This window comes from Lygodium microphyllum, chromosome 17 (genome assembly GCF_053477565.2).
Source record: "Lygodium microphyllum isolate KBCC chromosome 17, Lygodium_microphyllum_v1.1.10, whole genome shotgun sequence".
Taxonomy (NCBI): domain Eukaryota; kingdom Viridiplantae; phylum Streptophyta; class Polypodiopsida; order Schizaeales; family Lygodiaceae; genus Lygodium; species Lygodium microphyllum.
Window position 1 is genome coordinate 51,860,070 of NC_141151.1, and position 7,476 is coordinate 51,867,545.

The window sequence follows — 7,476 nt, forward strand, 5'->3', positions numbered from 1 at the left end:
GTGATGAGTTTGGCATACCATATGTAAGAACTCTAGGGATAAAGAGTGCATGAAAGTATGTTCCACAACATATGAGAACGGTTGAGACACCTTCTAGTGTACCTCAAATGAGGAGATCTAATAGAGTGAGGTATCTAGTAGACAAATTGACATATAATGGCTTTATGAAGATGCACTATGCATACGTAGTATCATATGTTCAACATGTAGAGCCCACTTTTTTGAAGAGGCAGTTGGAAATAAAGATTGGAATAATTCTATGGATGAGGAAATCGATGCATTGTCAAAGAATAAGACATGGGGTTTAGTTGAGTTTCCTTATGGCAAGAAGGCAATTGTTTGTAAGTGGGTGTACAAGTAAGTGCAAATCATATGGCTCACTGGAGAGATACAAATCAAGGTTAGTCACAAAAGGTTATGCTCAAGCGTATGGTTTGGATTATGAAGAGGCATTTAGGCCAATCTCACAAGGGGTCACTTTAGTATATTCTCTATATCATGTATATTCAAGGACTATTTATAAATACCTTTACATGTGAAATTTTCCTAAATATAAAATAAAACTCTTTTCTATTCAATCTATAAATAATCCCTTTATAGGATACCCTTATGTATGTGAAAAATATATACAATTAGTATTTTAAAAATCCCATGTTTTGAATCCATGTGATCCCCCCCCCCTGTAAGGGCTTTGTAGCTATACCATGCCGTTGCTACCGATTGCACCTATATAGGGAGTAGTAGTGACTCAAAGCCCTGCCTTGTTTCCACTCTACGTGTGATTCCCTATGCCCAGTGGTGAACCCTCTTATGTGCGGCGTCACGAGGGTGTAGTCCTGGGATGTGTCTATGTTGTCCCGCTTTTTGGATTGAATAATACAAGAGTATACCTTGAGCTCATATCGTGTTACCTTTCTGTGTCGTGTTGAGTGCGTAACGAGTGCAGGTTTATCACACTTGGTATCAGAGCAACTCTTGCTCGGAGTGAAGGAGTGCTCACGGAAGCAGGAGGAAAGATCCAGTGCCCCGAAGAGATCGAAGTCGTAACGACCCACAGCGCGACGCCCCGCGTCGTGTCGCCCCACGTCGCGTCGACCCACGTCACATCGCCCCACGTCGCGACACCCCCGACGCGTCGCCCCGGCGTGACGCCCCAACCTCGACATCCCACCGTCTGAAGACGTGACGCGGCTTCCCCGGGGCACGACCCACACCACCACAGGCGAAACGCGGCTTCCCCGCATCGTCACCACCACCAACCACATGGAGGACGAAAGGGAGAATGTCACCCTCCCAACACTGGAGGAGAGGAAGAAGAGTAGGGGGCAAGAATGGAGAGTGGCCCAAGAAGAGAAGGTGGCCGGACTAGAAAGACAATTAGATGGTATGTCAGGCATGCTAGAATCAATATGGAGGAACATGCAGATGAAAGAAGAGGAGGAAGAAAGGAGAAAAAAATAGAAGTAGAGCAGGGCCATAGAGAATGGGTGATTCAACAACAAGAAGAGGAGAAAAAACACCGAATGCAAGAGGAGATGGATAGAACGGGTAGAGAGGAGACATCTAGGAGGGCGCAAGATACAAGGAAGGAGAAGGAGAAAGTAGTAGAATTAGGAAGCAAAAAGAAAGACAAGAAGAAGGAGAAGAAGCACCATCTCAAAGAAGAGGAAGATAGCAGTAGTTTAGAAGATGATTATGGAAAATTCAAGATGCCCCAATCCACCAAGTACAAGGGAGAGAGGGATGGGTTGGTTCTGAAGAAATGGATCGCAGAGGCGGACAGAGTACTTAAAGTATTCACGAATTACCAAAGACAGGAAGGCGGAGGTGGCAGCCATTTACTTGGAGGAGGACGCTGCCAGTTGGTACCTGTTAGAACAAGAGCACGGCCACACAATCTGTTCGTGGGAAGAACTCTAGGAAGAATTGAAGGACTACTTTATTCCAAAGTTGGAGAAATTCAAAGTGAGAGATGAATGGAGGAACCTCAAGCAAACACAAGGAAAGATGAAAGAATATGTCAGCAAATATAGGCAAATCATGCTGCATCTACCAAACATGGATACAGACACTAAGCTACATGGATTTTTGTTTGGGATGCAAGAATGGGCTAGAAGAGATGTGGAGAGATAGGAGCCAACAAGCTTAGCAGAAGCCATGAGAATGGCTGAACGACTGGTGGACCTGGAAGGCAGAAGAATAGCACAAGGGAATCAAAATAGGTTCAACAACAACTTCAACAACACATTCAACAACAACAACTCATGGAACCAGAGGCCCAATGCTCCTAGAGGGGCATTCACAGATACAAGGAGCCAAAACACCACTATCACCATGGCCGTATCACAAACCGCATTAGTACCAAGAGGAGCAGCAGGATGATGGGGAAACAATCACTACAGGCCAACCCCTAGCACATCATATGGGCCCGCAGGATCAAACACATCATGGTGGAGACCCCCAGGCCCTTCCACCGGCATCAGATGCTTCAAATGCGGGGGTCCACACTACCAAAACAGATGCCCAATAGAAGATACAACTTCATCGAGTGGATCAAGGGTGAATGCAACTTGTGCATATGGAGGAGAAGAATTACAACCACTGCGTATCCAGGAAATTCCAAATGGGAGTAAAGAAGCATGGACCACCCAAGGGTAGGGTCAGTTAGTGCCCGACCCCAATGCATGGCAGCCAGGGTAGCGGTAGTCCACCATCTATACATCAAAGGCCGAATGGGCAAAGGAAACCAACCTATCATGGTGGACACAGGAGGAACACACAACTTCATGACACCAGAGTGTGCAGCAAAACATGGATTGAAGCTATCAAAGGCCCCAGAAGGATTAATAGTAACATTCGCACAAGGAGAAGCCAAGGAAGTAAAACAAGTCTTTGCAGTCCAAGTGGAAGCCGACAAGTGGAAAGCGAAACTCAACTTCTTAGTAATCCCCATGGATGATTTTGAAGTGATATTGGGCTTAGAATTCTATGACAAGTATGTCATTGCAATGTTTGGTAAGGGTGTGAATGAAATGATGCTAGATATGCAAGGAGAAGGCGCCAAAGTGCCATGCAAAAGAATGCAGCTACCTGGCAGGACCCCAATCAAGGTGCAAATGAAGGAGAATAAGCCAGGAGTATCATGCCAAACAGTAAAACCAACTGCAAACCAACCAAAGGGCCAGACCCAAAAAGCACCGGTCTAAGGGACAGTGATCAGGCCACGTATCATGACATGCAGTGCAAAGCAAGTCGAAAAATCAGTCAAGCAAGGAGATATGGTCTATCTGTGTATGATTCGACCAATTGAAGAAGAAGAAAATGGCAAGAAACCCAAACAACAGAATAGGAACATAGAGGTGGCAGAAATACTTGAAGAATTCAAAGATGTAATGCCAGCCGAGCTACCCAAGGGTCTACCACCCAGGCGAGATGTGGATCACAAGATTGAGCTGATTCCAGGGTTTGCCCCACCGGCCTGAGCTCCCTATTGCATGAACCACACTGAGCTCATGGAATTGAAGAAGCAACTACATGAACTAGAAGAACAAGGATTCATCCGCCCTAGCAAATCCCCCTTTGGTGCCCTAGTGTTGTTTGTAAAGAAGAAGGATGGGGGACTTAGACTCTGTGTAGATTATAGGGCTCTTAACAAAATCACCATTAAAAAAAAAAATCCTATGCCCCTAGTGGAAGACCTCTTAGATAGACTGCACAGGGCCAAGTACTTCAGTCGGATTGATCTTAGATCAGGATACCACCAAATCCGCATAGCCGAAGAAGATATCCCAAAAATAGCCTTCTGTACCCGATATGGTAGTTTTGAGTGGTTAGTCTTAGGGTTCGGCCTAAGCAATGGGCCAAGCACCTTTTGTGGCTTCATGGATGGAATTTTTAGACCGGAGATAGATATCTTTGTCATTATCTACATAGATGACCTCTTAGTCTACAGCAAGACCTTAGAAGAGCACAAGCAACACTTACACCGAGTTTTTGAGAAACTGCGGCAGCATCAGTTATACGACAAGCCGGAAAAATGTGAGTTCGCAGTGAAAGAATTGGAGTTCTTAGGCTTTATTGTAGGAGCAGATGGAATCAAAGTGGACCCTAAGAAAGTGGAAGCTGTCCAAAGATGGCCTGTACTGAAAACTATAAGAGAAGTGAAGGAGTTCCTCGGCTTCACAGTATTTTATCGAAGGTTCATCAAAGATTACAGCCTTATCACTTCCCCCCTCTCCCACCTCACCAAATAAGATCACTCTTTTACATGGGGGAACGCGCAACAGGAAGCCTTTGAGCAGATGAAGAAGTGCATGAGCCAAACTCCCGTCCTAAGGGTGCCGAACTTCACCAAACCCTTTGAAATCTCTACAGATGCATCCAATTATGGCATAGGGGGTGTACTGGTCCAAGAGGGTCACCCCATTGTGTACGTGTCAAAGAAATTTACTGATGCTGAAACAAGGTGGAGCACACATGAGAAGGAAATGTTGGCAGTCATCCATTGCCTTAGAAAATGGAAGCACTATGTTCAAGACAAGCATACAATAGTCTTCACCAACAATATCTCCCTCAAATACTTCCAATCCCAACCCAAGTTATCAGCAAAGCAAGCCCGCTGGCTAGACTTCCTAGCCGAATTTGACCTGGAGATTAAGCACAAGTCTGGCTCTACTAACAAGATAGCAGATGCCTTGATCTGGAAAGCTAACCTGAAAGCTGTCAATGTGGTCAGCAGCAACTTCATAGAACTTGTCAAAGAGGCCCTAGAACAAGATCAAGAAATGCACAAAATAATCAAAGATGTGGAAGCAGAGAAGACACCACGTGGAATGTACACCTTAGAAGAGGGTATTCTATTTTTAGGCAAGAGATTGTATATCCCCAACAATGTGGAATTAAAGAAACTCATCCTGCATGAGATACACGATGGTAAGATTGGAGGCCACAAAGGGCAAAGCAAAACCTTGGAGGCCCTTAGGAAGCAGTTCTTTTGGCCGAACATGAAGGAAGAAGTGATAGACTACATCAAAACTTGCCCCACTTGCCAAATGGTCAAAACACCAAGATCAAGACCAGCCAGACTACTACAACCATTACCAGTACCTAACCGCCCATGGGATGTCATCAGCATGGACTTCATTGTGGAACTATCGGAGTCCCATGGGTACACAATCATCTTTGTAGTGGTGGACTATTTCTCCAAACAGGCCCACTTCATCCCGGCCAAACCACCATTGAATGCCAAGGAGGTAGCATGCCTCTTCTTCACACATGTATTCAAAATGCATGGCTTACCACTGGCCATTGTATCAGATAGAGATGGAAGATTCATGAGCGACATGTGGAAGGAACTCTTCAAGACTCTGGAAACCCAACTTAGATTCTCATCATCCTTCCACCCGGAGACAGATGGACAGACAGAACGAGTCAACCAAGGCATCGAAGATTACCTCCGCAGCTATGCTCGACTGGACCAGAAAGATTGGGCCTTGTACCTTGATGTCTTGGAATTCCACTATAATAGCTCCATCCACTCGGCAACGGGGTACACTCCCTTTGAGTTAGCCACAGGAAAAGAAGTCATTACACCACTAGCCTTAGCATCCGGAGCGGCCAAAGCGGAGGATCAAGATGCAGAAGAATTCTTGAAGAAATGGAGAGATCGCAATGCAGCAGCTAAGCAAAGTCTCGAGCAGAGCAAGATAACCATGACAGAGCAAGCAAACAAGAAGAGAAAGGCTGTACTATTTGCCAAAGGAGACATGGTCCTAGTGAGCTCTAAGAATATGTCACTTCCCAAAAACATGACCCCCAAGTTCAATCACTGCTACTATGGACCCTACCGAATCACTCAAGTGCTGAACGAAGTCACCTACAAGATGGACCTGCCAGACAGTGTTTGTGTTCATAATGCATTTCATGCCCATCTTCTGTGCAGGTTCTATCTCAACAACCAATGGGGACGGCGCATACCAATGCTCCATTCAAATGGTCCCTTCGAAGTAGAAGCATTCCTTCGACGCCGGGAACAAAGAGGCTTCCCCGAATACCTCACCAAGTGGCGTGGGCGTCCACTCAAGGAGGCCACTTGGATCTCAGAAGCGGAGGCCTGTGAACGCGGAAAGGATGCCTTTGCCCTTTGGCTCGAGGAGAACCCCCCTGCTCCTTCTACCGACCCTTGAGCCACCCCAGCACTCCAACAAATAATGCGATTCTCAATCATAGACCCCAAATGTGCCTCCACTCCTCAAATGTAATCAAGTCGAGGGTGGACTCGCATGGTAGCAATCATCACAAATAACTCCATCAAACGAAAAAGGCCCAACGTCTTAGTGCGGCAGACACTGGCCAGTCTGATAGTATAGACTGTGTTAAGACCCCGCGGTTCCCTTAGACCGGCAGACACTGACCAGCTTGCTAGGAAAAGCTGCGTTAAGACCCCAGATGAGTCAAATAACAAACGCTACCCTTAGATTGCTGAGGTCAGCAATCCAGTAAGCGGGGGTGAGTGTAAGGGCTTTGTAGCTATACCATGCCGTTGCTACCGATTGCACCTATATAGGGAGTAGTAGTGACTCAAAGCCCTGCCTTGTTTCCACTCTATGTGTGATTCCCTATGCCCAGTGGTGAACCCTCTTATGTGCGGCGTCACGAGGGTGTAGTCCTGGGATGTGTCTATGTTGTCCCGCTTTTTGGATTGAATAATACAAGAGTATACCTTGAGCTTATATCGTGTTACCTTTCTATGCCGTGTTGAGTGCGTAACGAGTGCAGGTTTATCACAAAACCCCCCCCCCCCCCCCTCCCAGTCTTGTGGCTAAGATGACCACTATGAGACTCGTGATTGCATCAGCTTCTATCTATAGCTAGAAATTATACTAAATGGATATGAAGAATTATTTTTTGAATGGTACATTTGGAAGAGAAAGTGTATATGGATCAAGTAGAATGATATGTACATCCAAAATATACATTGTGTGCGCAAGTTAAGAATGGCAATGTATGGATTGAAGCAAGCACCAAGAGCTTGATGTGAGAGAATTAGTAAGTCCTAATGTCACATGGATCTTCAGCAGAGCATGGTTGATTATTCAATTTATGTTTGACATATATAAGATGGAATGGTTGTTGTGGTCATCTATGTTGATGATCTCATCATTATAGGTACTCTTGAAAGAAAGATTGTTGAAGTAAAGTATGGGTTGCACAAGGAGTTTGACATTAAGGACCTTGTTATATTGAGGTTCTTTCTTGGTGTTGAGGTGATTGACACTCCACATGGAGTTTGGTTAGTGCAAAGACAATACTCATTGGAGATGCTAGAGAAGTATGGAATGACAGCATGTAAGCTATGTTGGATACACCATTGGATCAAAACATTAAGATGATGGATGATGGAAAACATATAGAGGATGTTACCTTGTTCAAAAAGATAGTTGATTGCCTAATCTACCTAACCATAACAAGACTAGA